This window comes from Balaenoptera physalus (assembly GCF_965194825.1).
Source record: "Balaenoptera physalus genome assembly, chromosome: 17".
NCBI lineage: Eukaryota > Metazoa > Chordata > Mammalia > Artiodactyla > Balaenopteridae > Balaenoptera > Balaenoptera physalus.
The window spans coordinates 29,566,684-29,593,465 of NC_138895.1; the positions used below are offsets into that span (position 1 = coordinate 29,566,684).

General features: G+C 38.2%; 1 long non-coding RNA gene across 1 annotated transcript; it reads right to left on the reverse strand.

Annotated features, from left to right (window-relative positions):
* Positions 1–6,451: 6,451 nt before the first annotated feature.
* On the reverse strand, positions 6,452–23,260 carry LOC309647022. The gene is made up of 2 exons (XR_014255736.1): positions 13,159–23,260; positions 6,452–9,431 (listed from the first exon to the last, which is right to left on the reverse strand). It is a non-coding gene; the product is annotated as an uncharacterized lncRNA (long non-coding RNA).
* Positions 23,261–26,782: the final 3,522 nt, after the last annotated feature.

Below are 26,782 nucleotides of genomic sequence, written 5' to 3' on the forward strand. Positions count from 1 at the left end.
TGGATGGATGGATGGAGAGACAGAGAAGCAAGTATTTAACCTTCAATGGGCAATGAACCTACTAAGTTTGAGGCCATATTTCTTACTTGGTTTTCCCCTTTTTTTAAATGTCATTGCCACAATAAGAGTGTTACATAGAATCTTAGGTTTAAAATGAGGTACCAGGATCCGGAATTTGTATTTGATGATTCTGGACCACTTCCTCTAGGAATCAGAGGCCAGAACCTATGGAGGCCAGAATCATGTAGGTCAATATCTAAAGGATCATTAGCTGGCCTTTGGGTTTCTGGATGAGATTATTCAAGTAATAATTAAGGAAAACACAATAAACTTTATCCCCCAACACTAAACTTAAACACTTTTAATGATTGACTACTATTTTGAATAGATTTTAAAAGGTCATAAGACATTTAAACACTAGTTTAGAAATCAGAAAACTTGCATTTTCATTGTAGCTTTCCTACTTAGCATCTAAGCGACTTCAGGCAAGCTATCTAACACATCGGAATGTCTGTTTCCTCATCTGCAATCTGACGTTGATAATAATCGCTCTGTCTCCCTCCAAAGTGGATGAGTGGAATAAATCAGTTGTAAGTACTTTGAAAATTATAAAGTGCTTCTACAAATGTAAAGATTATTATCACTCCATAGTTCCCACAGATAATGAATCATGAAAACAGAAAGAGAAAAAAGAAAGAGAAAAAAAACTAAACTACATTATCCAGCAAATGTTGAAGTGGAAATAATTCTACTTTTGGGTGAAACAAAAAATTGAGATTCTATTCTTACACACTTAAGGATAAAATAGGAGAAGTAGGCCCAGCTGTTGTAAACTATATGTATGAATCAAAGAAACAATCTAAGCTCATAGAGTCTGCCTAGAGTTCTGCTTCTCCAACCCTGTCTCCCTCTCAGACCTGGATCCCCGCCTACAGATCTAGCTCTGTCTTAGTCTCAGTGACCACTATTGAAGTTAGGCAGGTGGATTCATCCCATTCATAGGAGCTTCAGTTAATTTCTGAGGGATTCAGCAACAAGTCAGCTTCTCCACTAATTGTGTTCTGACCTCAAGGGCCTTTTCTAACAGCTGGATTGAGTCCCCAGTTTTGACCCTACTTTGTACACCCATTATTTTCTCTGAATTCATGTACTTTCCCTGCACCTGAACCTCTTCTTGACAACCCTGTCCTCAGTCCCTCTTTCCTTGTATCCATCTTCTCTCAGGAAGTGGCCTCCTCCCCATGAGGCCCAGCTTCTGTCTGGGGCCTTCGTCTGCTATAAGACTCTTTCCTGGTGCAGCCTGCCAGGACATGAGAGCACTGCCAGCTGATAGGCTCCTGGTTGTCACCCAGTCTGCCTGTAAGTGTGCTCCTGACCTTGAAATTCCCTGACAGTCCTCCCTGGTGCTGCCTGCTGCATGGAATGTCGAATGTTCTCCATTTGTGAAATTCTTCCTGCTTCGATGAAATTTTTCTTAGTTCCTACAGTTGATTTACATCTAAGTGTCTATCTAACTCCAAGGATTGTCACCTTATACTTTCTTCATCTGCCACATGCTTCTTTAGGGCCAAGACTTACCAAGTACTATTTCCAGCTCTGTGCACAAAAAGGCTTGCATTAGCTGTCTATTGGTGCTTATATGTTGCCCCCCAAAATGTAACAGCTTAGAACAACATTTATTATCTCACATTTTCTGAATCTGGGAGCAACTTATCAGGGTAGGTGGTTCTGACTCAGGGTCTCTCCATGAGGTGGCATCAAGATTTGGCCATGGCTGCAATCATCCAAAGGGGCTGGAGCATCTGCTTCCCAGATGGCTCATTACATAGTTACTGGATGGAGCTTTGAATCCCTCTCCACGTACATCTCTCCATGGAGCTGCTTGAGCACCTTCACATCACAGCATCTAGCTTCCATCAGAATGACAATCCAAAAGAGAGAGTAAGGTAGATGTCCAATGCCTTTTACAACCTAACTGGAAGTCATGTGCCAACACTTCTGCCATATCCTAATGGCCACACAGAGAGCTCCTGATACGGTGTAAGAGGGAACTCTACCAAAGGGTGAATACCAGGTGGGGATTTCTAGGGTCCACTACAAGGACTACATGGAAACAAATTTTCTGTTAAAACAAACAAACAACAAAATACCCTAAAACATAAAACCAACATGGATTTCTCTTTAGGCTGTCCCTGACCCCTTTATATTTGACTACTCTGCCGAACTGCCACAGCCAATCCAGAATATAAGCAAACTAAGAGCAGTGGCACTTACGCAATTCCCAATAGACTCCAGACCATCGATTCTCCACTTTCTCGCTCTTACTCCTATTTTCTTTGTTCGCAGATCCCAGACTGTCTCAATGACATCTTGCATAGAAAACTACTGGCTCCATTCCCAGGCCCAGAGAAATGTCCAGTTTCTCATTATTAATCAGATATTGCTCTAGGAAGGTGGAGGAAAAATAGAGAAAAAAAGGTCATTGAAGGACAGAGAATACTTGCCTACTTGTTGAATCATCAGTATACCTCATTACGTTGAGTTCAGTGTATGCCGCTGAGCTAGACATCTTTTCCTAGCACTTTCAGATGGTTCCCAGAGGCTATTTGTTTTCCGTTTTCCTGCAACTTTATTTAAGAATTCCATATATCCCAGAAAAGATGCTCAGTGCAATGTTTGTACTAATAATATTCAGTGAATTAATAACAGTGGCAAAGACAATCTTCTTGATTTGATTATGAATTATAAATATATAATCTAGTCAAGAAATTATCATTTAGTTCAACTTCTCTGTACTATTCTCCTCTTCTTCCTCCCTCTCACTTTTTTCTTTTTGAATTAAGAATAAGAAAAGACAGAAATCATGTTTTCCTGAAAGTAAAAATAGGAGACTAGGGCACAGAGAGATGATGGAAAATATAATTTCTTTTGCTCTTTTTTGACAATCTTCAGGCTGTGGTTCCCTACCTCTTTGCCCCACAAATTCTCTTTCTTAGACTAAATATCTAAAAGTGTATCTCTCAGTTTAATTTGGAGTCAGGCCTAGGAGATGTGGAGTATGTGGGGAAACCATATTAGAAGAAAGCTCAGACTTTAGTGAGCACGTGTCTCTCTGTTCTTCAGAAACAGGAGCTTAAATGCCATCACGTGTCCTTTCTAGTAACTCAAGCAGATTCTGCAGGTTATCTCCTCTCTTGGTTCTTTTTCTGTGTCTGCTGTTAGTTCTCCTTCTACATTTAACCTTTCAAAGTTGGTGTTTGTCACGCTTGATCCGGGGCTCTGAGGTCTTCCTTCTACAGTTTTCCACCTAAGTTATCTCACTCTTTCCTGTGGCTTTAAGTGCCTTCTACACACCATTGATGCCCAACTTGGTGTTTCCAGTCTAACTGCCTCTCTGAGTTTCAGTCTTATAAATGCAACTGCCAACTGGTATCATCATTTGCAGGTCCTACATGTCTCTCCAACTTAACATATCTGTGATACACATGAACTTATTTACAAAACAGAAACGGACTCACAGACATAGAAAACAAACTTATGGTTACCAAAGGAGAAAGGTGGGGAGGGACAAATTAGAAATTTGGGATTAACATATACACACTACTATATATAAATAACCAACAAGGACCTACGGTATAGCACAGGGAAGTATACTCTATATTTTATAATAACCTATAATGGAAAAGAATTGGAAAAAGAATAAATAAACATATATATATATATGTTTTATATATATATAAAACTAAATCACTTTGCTTTTCACCTGAAACTAACACAACATTTTAAATCAACTGTACCTCAATTAAAAAAAATTTTCAAACTTAAAAATAAATTAATTAAATAAAAATAAAACAAAACAAAACAAAACCCATTCTTGATTGTGTGCCCTCCTCCCAACATTTGCTTGTCTCAGTCTTCACATCCACGGCATAAGCCAAAAACCCTAAGAATTATCCTTGAATCCTTTCTTTCTCTCACACTCCCTACATCCAATATATCACACACATCTGGTCATTTCTGCCCCTAAAATAGTTGGCAATTCTCTTCTCCATTCCGTTGCTCAGGGCCCCAGTCCAAGTGCCATAATTTCTCACCTGGTTTCCTACAATAGCTTCCTCATTTCTCTTTAACATCTGCTTTGGTCCTTATAAATCATTTCCTCACACAGCAGCCAGACTAATCAGTTTAGAATTTTAGACAACTCTATCCAAGGATTTTCTACCACACACAGAAACCAGTCTAAATTTCTAACCATGGCCTGTGATGCCTGCAGGACCGATTCACACCTACAGAGTTATACTTTTTTATTCCTTCTCCTCCTGGCTGTTCAGTCACCATGGCCACTTTTCCCTTCCGGAAACACAACAATACAAGAGGCTCTTTCCCTCGTCAGAGCCTTTAGATGTGTTTCCTCTGCTTTGAACCTTCTCCCACACCCACCTGTAAACCTCAGAGGAAAGGCCAAGGTGGCAGCTAACACCCTGCAATCAGCCAGGTTAGGATTTACAACTGACCACTTGGAGAAACCTGGGGGACCCTTTCCTCTCCCAGAGGAAAACTGTAGCTGAGATCATAACGTTAGCACTCTTGCTGGGTAATTTGTCATGAACATGACGATGTAATTACTTCATTGAATGTTACTGAGTCACATATGCCTTTTTCCTTTTTCACAGCATTCCGGTGGTAGCACAGTGAGTAGTTAAGAGCCTGGGTGGAGGTGTGGACAGAAAGGAGGCTTCCAAGAACTCAGTACACAAGAGAGAGACAGAGGGTTTGAAGGAATATCCTAGGGACTAGTTGAAATGGTTTGCTCTGGAAGTTAATCTGGGTAAGTGAAGGCATGAGGCGGTGAAGGACATTGGATCCTAGTGAGTCAATGGATGGTTGGATGGGGGACAGTAAATGAAGCAGCTGAAAAGAGAAGGGGGCAGGAGAGAGCAGGATGGTTACAACTGAGATTGTAAAGTAAGTGTCTAAGGGAGGGTGGAGGGCAAGATAACAGGAGGGAAGAAGTCAAGGAACCAAGAGACTAAGGTCCTGGGAGGATCATCAATGTGACTATTAAAGACTACAATGGTCAATGTGACCGGGGCAAAGTAAGACAGAGTGACCCAAAACCTCGAGGATTGAGGAGAAGTGGCATGAGAGGGTTGGCAGGTGACTGCAACGAGGAGAGGCCATGAGTTAACTTTCAACCACAGAATTGTATTAAGAATAGGTTACTTTCGTCGAGCTTTACTCTCTAGAACACATTTGAATACACATCACCTCTTTTAATATTTTCATAAGTTTAGTGAGTAGGACTTTGTGGAGAAAGACAACTAACGTTTGTTCAGTCTGTTCTCTGGACCAGGAACTGTGCTACATTTTTCACATCTTCTGTCTTTTATTCCTGAACCTATGCATCTGTTTGGCAACTTTAATTCTTTCAGGAATATTCTTGGAATTAATAGGCTCCCTCACTGAATAATAGTACTAATGAAAAGAGCTGTACCTTCTTGAAGACTTTTTGACTGGCTTTCTCAGCTTTTCCAGATTAGTGGGGTAGTAATTAAAACAGTGTTAATCTTTGGGGGGGGGCGGTGACTGGGAAACTGAACAGAAGAGGTCAGATAGGCTGGACCAAAGAGAAAGGGTAAAATGAGAATGTTAAATTTTGTTGCCTTGGCTACATGAGAATAATTTAAGAGAGGAGGTGAGATATTAAATAAGACTTAAGAGCAAAGCTCCCACTTGAGAGTTGGATAAGAAAGAGTTGATAATCCATGCTTTTAGACAATCCTGCCAGAGTCTTGAATCCCTCTCCACCTCCCCTCCCCCACAGAACAGAACTGTTCGACCGTTAGGAGAGCATTCACCAATTATCAGGCACTTATTGTACACAGGCACTGAGCCAGACACTTGCATGTTGTCTCTCCAGGACAGCTGTGCTGATACACAGCTATGATGGGTGTTTTTATGGAAGTATATCCTCACCCCTCTTTCCCTTCCCCTTCTCTAAAGCCTGAAAACCCCCACCTGTGTGGCTATAAATCATCAGTTTCCTTCCCAAGAGAAAACAGAGACCAGATATTGTTGAGTTTGGGGGATTTTTGTGAGCTTTATTTCACACAACATTCATTTTCTTGTCCCTAAAGGAAAACTGAGACAGCCTGCATGCGAACTCGGTGAGGTTGAGCAACAGTCATGCTGGGGTCAGGGCTCATGCTTTGCATTCATGGAGCAAGTATGGGGCCTCTTGCAGGGATTAAGACCCCTTGATCCTTTGAGGCTGTGGAATGTCTAAGTGGAAAGAACAGAAACTTTGAGTTAAATTCCTAGTGCTGGCACTTGCTAGCTGCTGGACCTTAGGCAATTTACTCTGTCTTTTTGTACCTTAATTCTCCCACCCCTAAAATGAAGATGTTTGTAATAATATCTGCCTTCTTGAGTTGTTTTTAGATGTAATGAGTTAATATATATTTTGGGCTGACACTAGTGGATGCTTAATAAATATAACTATTATCCTAAGGTCAGGAGTACCAGTGAATGCATTTATCATCTGAATTGTATATGCTTGTGGGATAATTGAGGATTCATTATCCTATTAGATGCTCCATACTGGCAACATCAAATGCTGTTTTTAAACTACTTTGTATGTGTTAATATTTTCTTTCTTTTTTTTTATTTTAACAGAAGAGACAAGAATTTTATCCTGCTACTTTTGTTTAACCTTTGGTATCCAAGAAATCTTTTTAGGTCTGCAAACATCTCATCCTCAAAGCTAAGCAACAGTTGAAGGAGAAGGCAGCAGCTGTCTTCCCTCTGGTTCAGTCAGGGAAGCCTGAACTGGACCAAATTAAAAGAAAGCTCAATGGGGCCAAAAGCCTGGGTTACTGGGCGATCCCAGAATCAGGCCAGAATAGTCAAAAGAAGGGCAAACTGTATGCTTCACAGCCACAGTCTGTCCCAAAATGGAGAGGACAAGATGCGGGCAAAGCTTGGCATGATCTCTCTTTCCCTGAATGCAAACATCCTCTGGTTTAAAGTTAAGTTTCATGAATGAATGTGAGAGAATAAAATGGAAAGCAGGAAAGTTTAGGTTAGATATTTGTTTTCTAAAAGTATTTTCCCCCCAAAATTTTTTTTTCTGTTTCCAAGGGCCCTTGTTTATTTGGCTTGTCTCTTTTAAGACAAAGACAGAGTGGTCCCGAATGCGCAGGGCTCTCTGGAGGCCTTATAGTTATTCCTGCACTTCAAGGCTGGGGAGATGAGGCCTCCCACTCCTGCAGCGTGATCTTGGTTTCAGGTAATTATGTCTAGAATCCAAAAATATAGGACTGGAGTGATGGCATTTTTTTTTTCTGATTTATGTATCTAAAATCTAAAGTTGTTTCTCTACCTGATTGACTAGGCACCTTAAGTATTTTCCGTAACAATGGAACATGAACAAACTCTTTTCTCCTTGTGCTCCAGCAGCACTTCTGAACCATCAGTTTCTTTCGAGTAACAGTATTTCAAGTCTATCTTCTCTAGACATGTAATAGATCATCACGCTGGGGGACAGCACTGCCCCTGGAGAAAGCAGCAGACCTTGCTTGCAGACCACAGTTCTACTGGAAAATTAATGCAAACAGTCAGCTTGTTTGCTTGACTTGGAGAAACCAGAACAGAAATTCAGCTGGAGCCTTGGGGAGCTCACTTCTTTACACAGAGTTAATTTGGATATAGACGTTGTAGATGGCACATCAGCACAAACATTGGTTTCCTGGGCTGGTGATGGCATGCATTATAGATGCACAGAAATACTTAGCGTATATTATTAAAACTTAGCTTTGGGTACATGTCATATAAATATTCAAATGTTTTGCAAACTGATGGCTTCATCGGCAGAATCTGGTCCTTGAAAAATTTGTCTTGGCCATTTTACAATTGGCTTTGACCCCTTTTATTATTTTTTTTAATTTAGTTTTATTTATTTATTATTTTTGGCTGCATTGGGTCTTCATTATGGCGTGCGGGCTTTCTCTAGTTGTGGCAAGCAGGGGCTGCTCTTTTCTGTGGTGCACAGGCTTCTCATTGCGGTGGCTTCTCTTGTTGCAGAGCACGGGCTCGAGGCACACAAACTTCAGTAGTTGTGGCACGCGGACTCAGTAGCGGTGGCTCACAGGCTCTAGAGCGCAGGCTCAATAGTTGTGGCGCGTAGGCTTAGTTGCTCTTCAGCATGTGGGATCTTCCCAGACCAGGGATCAAACCTGTGTCCCCTGCTTTGGCAGGCGGATTCTTTTTTTTTTTTTAATAAATTTATTTATTTATTTTTGGCTGCATTGGTTTTTTTTTTTTTCTTTTTTAATTAATTTATTTATTTAGTTTTTTCGTTTCTGTGCAAGGGCTTTCTCTAGTTGCGGCAAGCGGGGGCCACTCTTCTTCATGGTGCGCAGGCCTCTCACTATCACGGCCTCTCTTGTTGCCGAGCACAGGCTCCAGACGCGCAGGCTCAGTAGTTGTGGCTCACGGGCCTAGTTGCTCCGCGGCATGTGGGATCTTCCCAGACCAGGGCTCGAACCCGTGTCCCCTGCATTGGCAGGCAGATTCTCAACCACTGCGCCACCAGGGAAGCCTGGCATGCGGATTCTTAACCACTGTGCCACCAGGGAAGTCCCTGACCCCTTTTAGATAAGACTAGCGATCTAGTGCCTCACTGACCTCCCCATTCCTTATTGTCTTATATCCACTCAGCTTCACCTATTGGCATTACTTTTCTATTCCCGAAATAATTAATGTTTGTGGAAGCCTAGTAAAGGTTTATTTTTGCCCTTAGCATCACAAACTTTTTTTAGCCAGAAGAAATTTGACTTAGTATGGCTTGATGTTTTTACATCAATAACCTTTTAAAATATATATAGGTCTGGAAGCACAAAGGCTGGGAGTTTGTGAAAGCTGTAAAATGAGTGAAGCAGGCTGCATCCAGGAGGGAAACCAGATGCCTCTCTCTGTCCTTCCCAAAGAAGGTCTATTGTATTGCTGCCCCGCCTTGGTTTGCTGCTCCACAGATGGAAATCTGTTAAGTTCAGCAGTGCAGAGGGAATGCAAAGGGAGCGGGGCTGGAGACATGGAAGGCACAAAAGGAGACTGGGCGTGAGTAGGCAGCAAGTTCAATGCAAGAATAATTTGTTCCTTCAAGGGAGAAGCAAAAAAAAAAATTCCTTTGGTAATAATGAACTTTGTTTTATTGAGGAACATCTATGAGTGTGAGGAGACAGAGTGTGTGGGCTGTAACCGGGGTAACGAGTGGGCAGTAGTTCAGCAATCTGGAAATTTATGGTGAGACTTAGAAAGGGCTCATCTGCTCACTTGAGTCTCCTCCATCCACAGTGGCACCTGATGCTGTGATTGTGAGCTCAACCCTGGGTCTGGGAGAGGAGGACTGACTAGCAGTTGAAGAACCTAGCCTTATTCATCATCAGTTCACCAGGAAAGGGGAAATGAAGAGAGAAAAGAAAGAAAATATGAGAAAAGTTAAGTAAGACATGGTAAAAAAAAATAAATTGTCTATTTTTAGACATGTACAAACAACATAATAAGAATCTGCATGACAATGACCAGATATTCTTGAGCCTGTTTGAGACAATAAATCTTCAGTGCTTTGTAACCCTAGCCTGAGCTCAAGCAGGAAACCCCAGCTTCTCTGGACCTGATGCCTCAACTGCCCTTATCATTGGTTGATGGAAACTTAAAGAAAAAGTCCTTCTACTAAATGTGCCCAGTAAAAAATAATTTCTGGTTGGTAAAAAAAAATGAACTAAGTATATCAGATTAGCACAGCACATGAAGCTTACAGATTTGTAACATCCTGAATAAGGAATTACCAAGTTATCATCTATTCTACTAGGAACTTCTGTGAAAAGAATTAAGGCCCAATATGATTAAGTATATTCCTAAATTTTCATTGATCAATATATAGAAGGCTGCTATATTAGCAATATCTTCAAATTAGCCAATTCCTCAGGTTTGTTAGTCTTCTAAAGAGCCGTAATCAAACTGTGTGTCTACAAATCACTCAACAGTGTCCCATTTATTTTAATTTTGTAATGAGTTAATATTTTAAAACTAGAACTTTAAAATATGACAGGGGTTCTCCCGAATTATCTCCCAAAGATTAATTTGGTAAATACTAACAAAGGCTGATGTTTGAAAGGTACAGTTTCTAACAATCTGCAGACCTCATGCTACCCAATTTCATGTTGATATATTGACTTTTTGTCTTAGTAAAGCTACAGATACCAGTAAACATATCTGAAATACAGGAAATATTCTATTGGCTGCTGAAATACAGGAAATATTCTATTTACATTCTTGGAAGTATTTTTTTAACATATAATGTCAGAAGTGGCAGGAAGATCTTAAAAAGTGGGTTATTTGGAATTGATGACTTCCATATTTATTGTCTCTCTCCTCACCAAAAAACAGTGGCTTGAATGTTCTTCTTTTCTGGGAAACAGATACTGAGCTTTACTAATATGGCATTGTAAGTTTTAGCACCTTGTCTTATTTTACCACTCATTATAGACTGACATTCTCTCGCAGGAGTCCTCATTGCAATGCAAATATGAACTTATTTTTTTAACGTCACATTCATGATGAAAAAATTGAAACTTTATTTCTCCTAATGTTTATTTCACCCATATTTCAAGTAAGAAATTGGTCTTTAAGTCTGTCTACTACTAGTTGACAAATCACAGTAGATGATACCCTTCTAACTAATCTTATTAATTAACATGGAATGGGAGTGAAAAACCAACTCTCTTGTTTCTCTGTAGACTTTATTTTAGTATCTATTAGCATTAATTATTTTTGTGGTCTATTCCAAACTTACCATGTCCCAGGAATGATGTATTTGATAATAAGTTTCAAAATAAACCATGAAATCAAAATTTCTCTTTTTATCCTAAAATTCCATGTCTTTCAACAAGTTTCAAGCAGTAGAGAAAATTATAGATTAAACAGGGTGGAGTATTTCCTAACCCTTCTATTCAAGATGTGACCCTCCATTGTATAACTGACCATCCATAGGCATCCATGTGTTTCATACTGCTATAGACTTCATGTTTTTGTTCCCCCCAAATTTATTTGTTAAATCCTAATGCCCAATGTGATGGTATTAGGAGGTAGGTCTTCAGAAGATGATTAGGTCATGTGGGTGGGGCCCTCCTGAATGGGATTAGTGCCCTTCTAAAAGAGTCTTCAGAGAGATCTCTTGTACCTTCTGCCATGTGAGGACACAGCAAGTAGACAGCTGTCTATGAACAGAAGCACACTCTCACCAAACACCAAATCTACAGGTGCCTTAATCTTGGACTTACAGCCTCCAGAAATGTGAGAGATAATTTTCTATTGTTTATAAGCCACCCAGTCTGTGGTTTCCTGTCATAATAGCTTAAGTGGACTAAGACATATTTGCTTTGGGATTGGAGTCTTTTAAGGATAAAGTGAAGAGTTAGACAATTCCACTGGGTAACACAGTCTAACCAGTTTTGAGGCTGCAAAATCGTATCTTGAAAAAGGAAATAAATGCCTCACATCCCAAGCCAAACTTATTTTTCTTATGCACTGCAAAACAGTGTGGTGCTTTTCCACACTGTATTATTCTTCCATGTTCAAAGATGTGTTCTAATCATTTCCATTAGTTAACTTTCATGTTATGATTCCTATCATAGGACTAAGAAAAAAACATTTCTGTTTCCAGTAAACAACAAACTAGATTTGGACAAAACTCTTGCTGGAAACAAATAAAATACTGTGTAAGTTTTTTTTTAATCCTCTTAAAAGAATAAATATTTAACGAAATAGTAAGAGACTATCAAGTTGAAACCTAAAGGAAATTGGGAACCAGAGAAATAAATGAAAGGATGAAGCTTCTCTTGAAGCCTTGAGAGCATTTGCTGAACTCAGTAAATTTGGACTCAGGAGATGAAACAGTCAGAAGTTATGGCAGAGAGTCCACTCCAGGTGGTAGGTTTATGATGAGACCCTCCCCTCATTAAGCTAGGTACCATGGGGCTTATTTCAGGGCAAAAACTAATCAGAAATAAGTCCGCTACCCCAACCCCATACACATCCCTCAGGTGACTGTAGAGAAGGTTAATGCCATGATACAGTGTAAATGGAGGAAAAAGATAAGAGGGCAGAGAAAGTTCCTGAGAAGTTGTGGTCACCACAACCTTATCCTGGGATAGGTCCAAAGTTTGGGTTATATTATTTGGGCAGTCAGTCAATTTCAAGCCATAAACTTGGTTGGTGGCATTACCAAATTAGTAGTGCCCACGGGGTCTGCAGAAGGAAATGCAGATTGTCACTGCAGGAAGGCACCTTAATCTTAGGCCTCAAAGAATCATAAAAAAAGTAATTTTTCAAGAAATATTGAGTAGTCCACAATAAAAATAATAAAGTAAAAATACACAAGAAAATAAGGCACCATGAAAAATAATCAGCAGCAAAATAAAGTTACAGAACAGATCCCAAAATATTTGAGATGTTGAGATGATCAGATCCAGAAATAAAACAAGTATGCTTACTCTGCTTAAAGATATTAAAGAAAATGAAAATTCCTACAAGGAAAGGAAACTATAAAAATAAACCTAGCAAATTTGAAAAAGAAAGAAAGAAATAGTATAAAAGAAACAAACATAAGAGACAAGCATAATAACTTAGTTGAGGGGTGAAGAGATAATGAGATACAGCTGGAAAAGATTTAGTGAGTTGGAAAATAGACCAGAAAATTAACTAGAATTCAGCATACAGAGACAAAAAGTTGGAAAATACGTTGTAGAGTTAAGAGATGGATGATAGAGAGAAGAGTTAACATACTTTTAATCAGAGTTCCAGAAGGGGACAAATTCAGAAAAGTGATAAGGACAGAGGTAATAATTAAAGGTAATAATTAAGGTAATAGTGGATAATTTTCCAGAACTCAGTAAAACAGATTCAATAAATGAAACCACATTTAGAAATGTCATAATGAAACTGCAAAACACCAAAGAAAATGCAACTCTCTTAAAACAGGCACAAGAAAAAAGGTAGATTATCAAAAGAATGATACAGATATAGGTTTTTTTTTTCATGCTTCATTTACTTTTTAACATGGCTACCAGAAAATTTTAAATTACATATGCAGCTCACCTTATACTTCTTTTGGACAGTGCTGCTACAGACCAACATATAACCCATAGCTCTACTGAAACTAAAAATAAATCCCTAAGATCCCAGCAGTGTTTTAGAATAGCACCAAGCAAGCTTGTAGCAGGCGTGACCTCCAGCAAATTCCTTAACCTATCCAGGTCTCAGTTTCCATGTCTATAAGAGGAAACAGGTAAAAATATTTGCCCCACTGGGGTTTATTATGAAGGTCAAATCCAACATGTGAGCACAGGCTCTGGGGAATGTAATGTATGATGCATTCTGTTTTATGGGCTCCCCTGAGAAAAACCCCACACCACAGCTCATCTACCACCACCTTCCTTAATCCAACATCCCTGAGCTGGAGGAGAGTGTAAGTTAAGGTGAAAATGGAACTATCTGGACAACCAGAGATAAGCTTGCCCAACAGGATTCATTGTACTACATAGGATGCTAGAACCACAGCTGAGTTAAGAGGACAGGTTAACTTCCCTTCACAAATGCCTGATTTGTTCTTGCTGCAGTGTGTTGGTATCAGGTATAAAAATCTTACTCAAAAATGTATGGTTTTAAGAGCAACAATAGAAGCTGGAAATCAGTAGTATGATTGTATGATATGTGTAGAAATAAAATAATTGCCAATCCAGAATTCCATACCCATAAAAGTCATCTTTTAAGAATGTGAATGGACTTAATGCTTCAGTTACGAGACAGGGATTGTCAGACTTGTTTCTAAAAACGATGTGCTTTTTACATAAGGATAAGTTTAAAGAAAAGAACACAGGGAAGTACAAATCAAAACCACAGTGAGATATCACCCTACAGCTGTCAGAATGGCTATCATCAAAAAGATGATAACATAAATAACAAATGTTGGCAAGGATGTGAAGAAAAAGAAACCCTTGTACGGTGTTGGTGGGAAAGTAAATTGGTGCAGCCACTGTGGAAAACAGTATGAAAGTTTCTCAAAAAACTAAAAATAGAACTACCATATTATCCAGCAAATCCACTCCTGGGTATATATCCAAAAAACAAAAGCACTAATTTGAAAAGTTACATGTATCCCAATGTTCATAGCAGTTTTATTTACAATTACCAAGATATGGAAGCAACCTAAGTCTCCATCAACAGATGAATGGATAAAGAAGATGTGGTATGTATAGATGATGGAATATTACTCAGTCATAAAAAAAAGAATAAAATTTTGCCATTTGTAGCAACATGGAGGGACTTGGAGGGCATATGCTAAGTGAAATAAGTAAGACAGAGAAAGACAAATACTGTATGATATCACTTATATGTGTAATCTAAAAAATACAACAAAGTAGAGAATATAACAAAAAAAAAGCAAATCCACAGATGTAGAGAACAAACTAGTGGTTACCAGTTTTGGGGGGAGGGCAATATAGGGGTGAAGGAGCAGGAGGTACAAGAATGTATTGTATTATATTGGGTATAAGATAAGCTCAAGAATGTATTGTAAAACACGGGGTATATAGCTAATATTTTGTAATAACTGTAAATGGGAAGTAACCTTTAAAAATTGTATTAAAATATAGAAAAAGAAAAATATTAAAGAAAGGAACATAAAGAGATATACTATGCAATTCTAACAAACAACATGGCAGATGTAGCTATATTAATGTTAGGCAAAATTCGCTCTTAAGCAAAAAGCATTACCAGAGATAAAGTCATTTTACATTGATAAAAGGTTCAATTTTTACAAAGATGCCACACTGTTTAAATTTGTAAGCAAATAATAAAAATCTCGAAATACAAAAATCAAAACTTGACAGAAACAGAGGGAAAACTAGATAAATATACAATAATAGTCGGAGATTTTTGTTGTTGTCATTAAAGAGGGTTTTCCCCTCCAACATTTTGCAGTTATAATTATAATACATGCATCCTTTTTAGTGTACAATTCAATGAGTTTCTACAGATGGACACAGAATATTTGCAACTCCCCAAAAGTTGTCTGATGCCCCTTAATAGTCTATCCCTCTATTGACTCCAGTCTCAGGCAACCTATAACCTGTTTGTTTGTTTTTTTTGTCACTATAGGTTAGTTTGCATTTTCTAGAATTTATATAACTGAATCTTACAGTATGTATCATTTTGTCTGGCTTCTTTCACTTAGGATAATGATTTTAAGAGCCATTTCTGTTGTGTATATCAATAGGTAGTTTTTATACTGCTAATAGGTATATTCCTTTGTATGGAGGTACCACAGTTTGTTTACCCATTCACCCATGGATAGACATCGGAGTTTTTTCCAGGTTTTGCTCCCCCAAAAGTTCCCTTTCCAGAAAAAGATGAGATTGTGACTGGGAAGAGGCATATCAGGACTTCCGGCATGTTAGTAAGGTTCTATTGGCAGTAAAACAGGTACTTACTTAATAATTATTCACTGGAATGTGCATACAAGTTACGTTTAATTTTTTGTCAGTATGTTATATTTTACCAAAAGAGTAGAAAAATCAAGTATTTGCGATTACATCTGCATGAAAGTGAAGCAGCTGTGGTTTAGTGAAGAAAGTCATAGCTCTGATAAAAATGAATTTGGGCAATGTTACTTAACCTCTCTCAGCCCCATTCATTTGTGAAGTCAGGATGATAAAACCAGAAAATTATATTACAGCACTTTGTAATTTGTACCATGCTATACCCATGGGAGATATTATTATTATTACCATTATTATTATTATTATTATTACAAGAGAGTAGACAAAATGACTTGAACCAAAAGATTCCAGTTTATCTGTTCCCTGTCTAGATTGTGGGTTCTTCTTTCCCACTGGGCAGCCACAGGGCTGTGCCACTCAGCTCCTCCTTCAAGAGAAAACCTTCTGCAAAGTGTGTATTGGTTGACACTTCCAGTGGCCACATCCTCGGGGTCTGCTGAGGCAACACTCTCCACAGGCTGCTCCCCCCAAGTCTGAGCCTGCTAGGAATACTAGAGTTGGGCCCTTTCTGCCCAACACAGGAGTCCTCAGCGGGTAATCTTTGTTCCAGGGCTCCACCACTGGCCTAGCCAAGGCCTTCTCAGAGCTGTGCTGGGCTCGAAGGCTCTTCCTACCTAACCCTCCCACTTTTCCTCCTCTCCTTCCACAGTCAGACCTGCATCGTTGTTTGAAGGCTCTCCCTGACTACTCCTTCCCCTCTCTACTTCATCTTTCACAATACTTTTCCCCTAGTAAATCTCTTACATTTCTAATTCTGTCTTAGCATCTGCTTAGCACCTTGGAAGACCAGAACTGACTAACATAGGCAGAACGGTGTTTTTAATTAGCAAGAACTATGAAAAATTTTTAAATCATAAAATAAGAAATGATATGAGATGTTTGCAGACACTGAAATTCCTGACTTATAAACAAACAGCCTCATACAGACAGTGCAAGCCCAGTTTTTAATTTATATTTGATCCTGATGTCCCAGCTCAATATAACCAGATTCATAAGATTAATATTTTTATCTAAAAAAATCCCTGAATAGAACAGTTGAGTCTTCAAAATGCTATTTATTTTGAAACTAAACTACATTTTCTCTCTCTCTTACTCATTTCTACATTTAATCCATATGTTTATTAGAGGTCCATTAAGTCTGGATTTGCTGAAGTCTCTCAAGATAAAGTCACCTAAATTGAGGATCTGTGTCAATCTGGAACCGTCTCTAAGCTGTAGAAGTCAGATGATACAGGGAATTTAAGGATTTGAGTAAGCAGAATATGTTAAAAAATCTTTGTATCCATATTTTGAATTTATGTTCCAAATATTTACCAAGTCAGCAGCCAAATGAAAATGATTTTTGCATAAACTGTGAATTAAAATTTTCAAGAAACAAGGCATTTAAATTTATTTCATTTAAAAATAGTCGTGGCGTTTATAGCATTCATCATTTTCTTATAATTTTAAAGGAAACAATAGGAAATATAATAAGTGAAGGAGGTTAACTGTATGGTAGTAGACAGTTACTAGATTTGTGGTGATGATCACTCTGCAGTGTATACATACGTAGCTTGAACTATAATGCTGTACACCTGAAACATATAATAAAAAATAATAATCATTGAATAAATTAGAAAAAGTAATAAAACAAAATAAAATGATTGATTTTAAATCAGTGTATTTTCCTAAAATTAAACATGTCTTTGATTTGCCTCTAGTATTATTACTCTAGGAAGTATCCAATCCAAATCCAAATTCACACTTAATTTCATTATTTGTAGGCCAAATACTGCATTAAAAGTCAATATGGGGCTTCCCTGGTGGCGCAGTGGTTGAGAATCTGCCTGCCAATGCAGGGGACGCGGGTTCGAGCCCTGGTCTGGGAAGATCCCACATGCCGCGGAGCAACTCGGCCCGTGAGCCACAACTACTGAGCCTGCGCGTCTGGAGCCTGTGCTCGGCAACGAGAGGCCGCGATAGTGAGAGGCCCACGCACCGCAATGAAGAGTGGCCCCCGCACCGCGATGAAGAGTGGCCCCCACTTGCCACAGCTAGAGAAAGCCCTCACACAGAAACGAAGACCCAACACAGCCATACATACATACATACATACATAAATAAAAAGAATGTAAGCAGACAAGAATAGCATTAAAAAAATAAAAAATAAAAAATAAATTTTTTTAAATAAAAAAAAATTTTTTTAAGTCAATATGTAAAATGTATCACTTTAATCATATAGAAAGAAAGTAAAACTGATTATCTGCACTATTTTTTTTTTTTCTCGCCGCACCACTCAGCTTGCAGGATCTTAATTCCCCGACCAGGGATTGAACCTGGGCCACGGCAGTGAAAGCACCAAATCCTAACCACTAGACAACAAAGGAACTCCCTATCTGCACTATTTTAAGTCATATTTGAAACACTGGTGGGTAGGATAAAGTGTCCTGTTAAGAATCAAACCTGGGTGAGAGGTAAGAATTCCATCACTGATTCAATGACAACTAGTGTTTGTGAAAGACTCCATCTTGTTGACTTTGCTACCAAGTTTCTCTCCTAAATCTCCTCTGATTCTTTTCTTATTTCCTTGGTCAACCAGCTCTCTTTTTTCCTATACATCTGCTCATTTTCTTCCCTAACTGCTTGTTTACTTATCTGCTTTATGATCCATAAATCAAATAGATATTTGAGGCCAATATCTATTTCTTAGTCTTTCCTTCTTTCTGTCTCTCCCGTTACAAATCAACCCAACTTCTTTTTTTTTTTTTAATATTTATTTATTTGGTTGCACCGAGTCTTAGTTGCGGCAGGCTGGCTCCTTGGTTGCGGCATGCATGTGGGATCTAGTTCACTGACCAGGGATCAAACCCGGGCCTACTGCACTGGGAGCATGGAATCTTAACCACTGTGCCACCAGGGAAGTCCCCCAACTTCTTTTACTTTCATTGTATCCTTTCAAATGCCACCCTTGGAGTTGAGTCTTCCAACTTTCCAGACCTCCTTCTATACAAGCATCCTGAAATTCATCCCTTATTCCACTGCCTCATCTTCCAGATTTTGTCCATCTTTCAAAACCAATTGACACGTCTACCTAACAACAGGTGAGTTTAATACAATTAATTGTATTTGAATGACTTCAAATAAAAATAAACCCTTAATTTAATTTTTTTCTAAGACCTTAAACATTCAAATGTCTTTTCTGCTTATACTTAAATAGACATTAAACCACCTCATTGTTTCCTGGACCAGCTTCCTTGGTAAGAGAAGGGGAGTTACTATCATAATGAACTCTTAGGTGTTTACAAACACACAAAGCTCCACTGGGAGCACAGCTAATCCTGGGAAACCTCCTTCTGGTCCTAGAATGTGTTTCTATTGCAGCAGGAGAGAAATGGAAAAATGTGGGGAGAAGGAGTTTCTTAAATAGAATCAGTCAAGACCTCTAAATAATCTGCTCTTCTTGTTTCCAAAATCTGCAGAGGCATTTCCGTCTTCTACCCTGAAATATTTCATGGATACCCAAAACCATGTTTTGAATCTCAGAGCTCTTTGTTCATTCATTCATTCATGTACTTACTAAATGCATGCTTTATAGCAAAAGCTGAGCTAGCCCTTGGCTCTGGTTTCAAGGAGTGACTCATAAGATACATTTACCCTGTCTTCTTAAATTCATCAGTCACAATAATTTTCAGCATGGTATCTGTCCTCAGCCAGATGTTAGGACCAAATTGATTTCCAGGAGTGTTAACTAATTAACCCAGATGGATCTCCAGCAGATAAAGTCTGAGAAAGTGTGGAGGATTTAGCTTGGATCTTACATGAGGAGAGAGGGAACTCAAAATTCTTTAAATCACACACTTCAAACTCCATTCTTGTTAACTAGACTGGTCTGATGTTGGCAAAGGATGAAGTTGAGGCCCCAAGCTTCCTCTCTTCCTCATTCAATTACCCTTTTTCCCATCAGCTTTCTACTTGGAATCCAAGGCCTAGTTTGGCCCAGTCTGACACTCTCCTTTCAAGGAGGCAGAAAACTCCATTTAAGAGAGAAAGAAGTTGTGTTAACCAAACTCAAGTGAGTACTGAGAACACATTCTTATCACCTGGAACATGGGCATTTCTGCTAGATTAGGGTAAATAGAAAGTCAGGCCCTACTTCCACACCAGCTGCTATAAAAATAGAGGCCAAGTATTTAACATTATGCTGAAATTTCACGCCAAGATGATATATATCAACCAATACATGCATATCATTGCTACTGTTCATTTCACTGCTCCATTCCATTTGGAAGATGCATCTTCTCACCAGCCAGAAAACCAGGTTAGATTTAGTCATCATCCTACTACTCTAAGCACACATCCAGAGTATAAACATCCATCCAAATCACCATGCTGTCACCCACAAGGCTCCTCTTAATCATCCTCTTTGCTTGATTGTTGTAATTTCAACCAGTTTTCTTCTTCTCCTCTAATGTCTTCAATAGATTGCTTCTCCAACTGACAAAAGATTAATCTCCAAAATTTACAAGCAGCTCATTCAACTCAATACCAAAAAAACAAACAACCCAATCCAAAAATGGGCAGAAGATCAAAATTACAATGAGATGTCACCTCACACCAGTCAGAATGGCCATCATCAAAAGGTCTACAAACAATAAATGTTGGAGAGCGTGTGGAGAAAAGGGAACGCTCTTGCACTGTTGGTGGGAATGTAAATTGATACAGCCACTATGGAAAACAGTATGGAGGCTCCTTAAAAAACTAAAAATAGAACTATCATAGGATCCAGCAATCCCACTACTGGGCATATACCCTGAGAAAACCATAATTCAAGAAGAGTCATTTACCTCAACATTCATTGCAGCTCTGTTTATAATAGTCAGGACATGGAAGCAACCTAAGTGTCCATTGACAGATGAATGGATAAAGAAGATGTGGCACATATATACAATGGAATATTACTCAGCCATAAAAATAATCAAAATTGAGTTATTTGTAGTGAGGTGGATGGACTTAGTGACTGTCATACAGAGTGAAGTAAGTCAGAAAGAGAAAAAACAAATACCATATGCTAACACATATATATGGAATCTAAAAAATAAAGTTCTGAAAAACCTAGGGGCATAAAGACGCAGACTCAGAGAATGGACTTGAGGACGGGGAGGGGGAAGGGTAAGCTGGGATGAAGTGAGAGAGTGGCATGGACATATATATACTACCAAATGTAAAATAGATAGCTAGTGGGAAGCAGCCGCATAGCACAGGGAGATCAGCTCGGTGCTTTGTGTCCACCTAGAGGGGTGGGATAGTGAGGGTGGGAGGGAGACACAAGGGCGAGGGGATATGGGGCTATATGTATACCTATAGCTGATTCACTTTGTTATACAGAAGAAACTAACACACCATTGTAAAGCAATTATACTCCAATAAAGATGCTAAAAAAACAATAGATTGCTTCTCTTTTTGTTCACAGAGTCTTGGTTTCCCTTCAGCCAACTTACTAATTTGCTCTTCCTGTCTGAGGAGCACATCAATTTCTTAATTAATGAGACAGGATGGGCAAAGTATTCTATTAATATAAGGAAACAACAAGATATAAGCTATCATTTCTAACAGACTTAAGCTATCATTTCTAAGTTATCTTGAATAACGTGAGAAAGGCGAAGACCATCTTCCTCTACGTCTCTGATTCAATTTATCACTTTGTCTGCTCTGCCAGGTGCTACCCAATAGCTCCTCAGCCAGAGGGAAATGTACTAAATAGGGTTAGCACATCACATAGAGTTTGTTACTTTTTTAAAAAGAGGCAAGAGTATACAATGGAGAAAAGACAATCTCTTCAATAAATGGTGCTGAGAAAACTGGACAGCTGTGAGTAAAAGAATGAAATTAGAACATCCTCTAACACCATATACAAAATAAACCCAAAATGGATTAAAGACCTAAATGTAAAACCGGAAAGCATAAAACTTCTAGAAGAAAACATAGGCAGAGCACCCTTCGACATAAATCACAGCAATGTTTTTTTTGGATCTGTCTCTTAAAGCAAAGGAAATAAAAAAGAAAGTAAACAAATGGGACTTAATTAAACTTAAAAGCTTTTGCACAGCAAAGGAAACCAATGACAAAGTGAAAAGACAACCTACTGAATGGGAGAGGATATTTGCAAATAATATGACTGATAAGGAGTTAATATCCAACATATATTAACAGCTTATGCAACTCAACATCAAAAAAACAAACAACCCTATTTTAAAATGGGCAGAAGAATGAATAGACATTTTTCCAAAGAGGAAATGCAGATGGCCAACAGGAACATGAAGATACTCAACATCATTAATCATCAGAGAAATGCAAACCACACCTGTCAGAATGGCATCAATAAAAAGAACACAAATAACAATGTGGGTGAGGATGTGGAGAAAAGTGAACTTTTGTACACTGCTGGTGAGAATGTAAATTGATGCAGCCACTCTGGAAAACAGTATGGAGGTTTCTCAAAAAACTAAAAATAGAACTATAATAAGACCCAACAATTCCACTCCTGGGTATATATCCAAAAAAACAAAAACACTAATTTGAAAATATATATGCACCCCAATGTTCATAGCAGCATTATTTACAATTGCCAAGATATGAAAACAACCTAAGTCCATCAACAGATGAATCGATAAAGAAGATGTGGTATATATAGACAATGGAATACTTAGCCATAAAAAAGAATGAAATTTTGCCATTCGTAGCAACATGGATGGACTTGGAGGGCATTATACTAAGTGAAATAAGTCAGAGAAAGACAAATACTGTATGATATCACTTCTAAGTGGAATCTAAAAAATACAACAAACTAGTGAATACAACAAAAAAGAAGCAGACTCACAGATGTAGAGAACAAAGTAGTTGTTACCAGTGGGGAGAAGGGAGGGGGAGGGGTAATACTGGGGTAGGAGATTAAGAGGTACAAACTATTATGTATAAAATAAGATACAAAGATATATTGTACAACATGGGGACTATAGCCAATATTTTATAATAACTATAAATGGAGTATAAACTTTAAAAATTGTGAATCATTGTACTGTACACATTTAACTTATATTGTACATCAACCATACTTCAATAAAAAAGAAAATTACAAAATAAAAACAACCACACAAAAAAGAACCAGTTAATTCACAAGTTGTGCATGAAAACATTCTAATTTTAAAAATACATATAAAGCCCAATTCTCCTTGGCTTTCATTAATTCTCCTCCCTTTTCATTACACACTACAGGAAAACTACCATTGACAATTTGGCTTGTATCACCTCAGACCATTTTCTAGATAGATAGATAGATAGATAGATAGAGATACAGCTAAATATATATATATATATGATGCAGTTTTGTTTTGTGAAATTTTGTTTTGTTTTGCTTACAAAAATGGAATTATACTGTTCATTTAGTTTAGCAACATGTTTTAAGTTGATATGTCTTGAAAATATTTTCCCATCTCCAAACATAGATCTTCCTTATTCTTTCAACTGCTGCATAGTTATGAATGTACCATCATTTAATCATCAGTTTCCTGAGGTGCTTAGCAATTTTCACTCTTCCCAAAAACTGCTAAACAAAATATTCCTAAATATCACTTTGCACATATGTAGGAGTATTTTTCTAGTAAAGATAATTATTTTAATAAAAACCACCAAATTTCTCTAAAAGCTACTTAACTAGTTTGCATGCCCTTCATTTTTCCACATCTTCATGTAATACTTAATCTCCAGTTTTTGTTTGTTTGTTTTTAAATATTTGTTACAAATGTTTCAATTATTTAACTTTTTCCCCAAGTGAATAGCCATTGGCACAAAACCATTTACTGAATAGTTAATTCTTTCCTCTCTGATATGAAATGCTACCTTTATCATTTACTAAACTTCAATGTATATATTGTTTCTGAACCCTCTGTTAGGTGTAATAGCTCTATTGTTCCATTTTTGCATGAATATCAGACTGTTTTAGTTACTATAACTTAAGAATACACTTTACTATAGAAGAAAAAATTCCCCCTTATTTAAAAAAAATAATTTCTTAATCATTCTTGTGTTTTATTTTCCAGATGAATTTTATATTTAGCCTGCTAAATTCCATAATATTTCTTATTAGAATTTTTATTTATATTACTTTGACTTTATGGGTACTTATCACATTTTTACAATATCTAATTCTTTAACTAGATGTTAAAAGCAAAAAGAATTGCCTTCAGGGAAACAGAAAAATTCCTTTGCAATCTTGATAACCAGATACTGCATTTTCTATTGAATGTATGAAGTGATGAGGAATTTTAATGAATGGAAGGAGAGATGAAAGACTTGCTTTTCAGAAACTTTTGCTAATTGCTTAAGAAACTTACTAAAAGCAAAGAATTAGGTTAGGATTAGGGTAATGGAAGAAATAGTCTCGCAAAAGGTAAACAGTTAGCTGACGGCAGGAATCTGGTCCTAAGGTGATGAGTATCTGGCTAAGAAGTGCTAAGGAGTATGAAGAGGAAAGAACACATGGGAACTATTTCCAAGGAAGAAATGGGCTGTCATCACACCCTTGTTTGATAATTAAGGGTCTGAGGCATTACAGGGAAGTAGCTTGGCTTCCTTGTCCTTGGGTCTCCACCCAGGACCGAAAGTCTTCCAGACCAGAAATGGTTATTCCTGTTCTTTACTTCATTTGTGGACCTTTGATATGCCTGACTTGTGTTCAGGAACCTTGCAGGATTAGAGTCCAATATTTTCTGACTGTGACTTTGAGCAATGTTGCCTGGGGTTTTCACACATAGTTAATCTTCTGATTGACTTTTATCTATTTACACAAGCCTGATTCATTTAAAAGGCAAAACAAGCCTGTATAACCCTTGTTGTTATTTTTAAAGTCACAAAAACATCAAAATTAAACCTGTATATTTCATTACCCAGAATATTTGGAATCTCCCAGGATTCTAGGTACTGGGATCCCAAGAACATTAGTATTCCAAAGGATACTCTTCACCATCATAACTCTCAGCATTTATTGACTAGTCACCATGACCCAAGCACTTTGTTAAGTACTGTGTACATATTACTTAATTAATCCACTCTTCCAAGGAGCAACTTCCCAGGAGATAGATATGATTAGTATTTCCATTTTACAGGTGAAGAAACCGAGGTGAACAAAAGTTAAGTAAGCTGTCCAAAGGCAGGCTACTGCTAAGTTACACAGTCTCTATGTTAAACACAGCAGTTTGATCCCTAAGCCTAGACTGAACAGGTATTCTCAATGGCTAAATTAACAGCATCTTTTCTTAGACATAGAGATCTTTAAGAAGTTGCTAATTACCACTCACCTCTTTGTTACTTTATTTGAGAACATGTCTTCTTTTCCTAGTGCCATATTTAGATGTATTGAGGCCACATATTTGTGTTCAGAGCTTTTATTCAAATGAAAGAGAAAGTGAGTCATCAGGTTTTAGATGCTTCTTTGACTCGAGTGTTCTAATTTTGCTTGTTCCCCCTGGAAATGTGCAAACATCCTGAAAGTTTGTGTGACTGAAGCTTCTGAAGTTAGAGAGAAACATCCCTTACATCACTTCCCATTATTCACCCTCATGTCGGTCACTTAACTCTTCTGCAAACTCCATTCACTGCCATCCTACGTAAGCACCTAACATCTGGTCACCAAAGATAAAATTTGTCATTCTTCCGCTTTTTGTAAGCTGCCGTATTTTCGTGTATTTGAGGTTTGAGTAACAGTTACTGAAAGCCAGTTTCTCTCCTGGATACATGAAGATGGAAGTATTTGAAAGAAGTGGACCCCTGCAAATGATTGATTTCTGGGTGTTTTTTTTTTTAACATCTTTATTGGAGTATAATTGCTTTACAATGGTGTGTTAGTTTCTGCTGTATAACAAAGTGAATCAGCTATACGTATACATATATTCCCATATCTCCTCCCTCTTGCATCTCCCTCCCACCCTCCCTATCCCACCCCTCTAGTTGGACACAAAGCACCAAGCTGGTCTCCCTGTGCTATGCAGCTGATGATTTCTGGTTTTGAAATCGTTGGTGGTACTTGATGAAATATAATCCTTCAATTCAACTTGAAGACAGTTGCAACATGTCAGTCTAACCCAGAATAGTCTTAATTTACTTGATAGTGACTGAAGAGCTGTGTAAGGGGTTCAGCTGCATTCATCTAATTACCTTGTGACAAAAGAACAAGCTGCTTCCCAGTCTGCCTTGACACCCTAACTGTAACTGTAGGCAGATCTGAAAAAAAAAATTGTCTGGGCCTCCATACAATTTAGTTTAAATAAGGTAAAATGAAGAAATTACTGCTGTTGATATTTCTCACTTTCTTTTTGAGAAAACGTCTGACCGTATTGGCATCAGGAAAAAAATCCCACAAACCATCTGTGCTAAGAGCTGTATGAGTTCAAACTCTCAGAGTGGAATTCCATGCAGCCCCTCTCAGAGGCAGAACCGCTGCAGAAAACTCCCCAGGTGTTCTGTTTACAAGAGGGTGGGGAAGTGGAGAGTGTTCTGCTAATCGGATGTGCCGTCCCAATGTGATGGGCTCTGGTGTATGCTGGTCCCGCTGGGGTTATTTGCTGCAGGAGCACAGACTCTGGACACCATCACACCACACAAGGCAGAGTTTTCAGTCCAAGGCATTTATCACAAGGAAGGACCAACTTATTTCCCTCATTTGGAGTGTATCCTTTCTTCGGTCCTGCCCCAAATGTCTTCCTAGAGATGCAAAGCAGAAGAGATAGAAGTTCAGCAAGTAGAATGAGAAATGAGAGGCAACCGTTTTTACATATTTTCACAACCATTTGAGATATTTTCACACCCATTTGAGATATTTTCCTCCATTCAAATAACACACACACACACACACACACACACACGAACACACACAGATTTTAAAGCCATATTGGAAACATGGTTTGAAAAATTGGAAGTAAATATTGTGCTAACTTTGAAAGTATATCGAGGTCTGAGACGAATCCAAGGGGATCATTGGTTATGGGCGGGTATGCCTTCTCCTGGGTACACATTCAAATTCACAACGGAATGAAAGAGACAACAAATACCAATTCCTCACAAGTCAAGGTCAAGAGTATATTAATGGGAAGACAAGCCACAGCAATGAGAAGCCCACACACCGTGGCAAA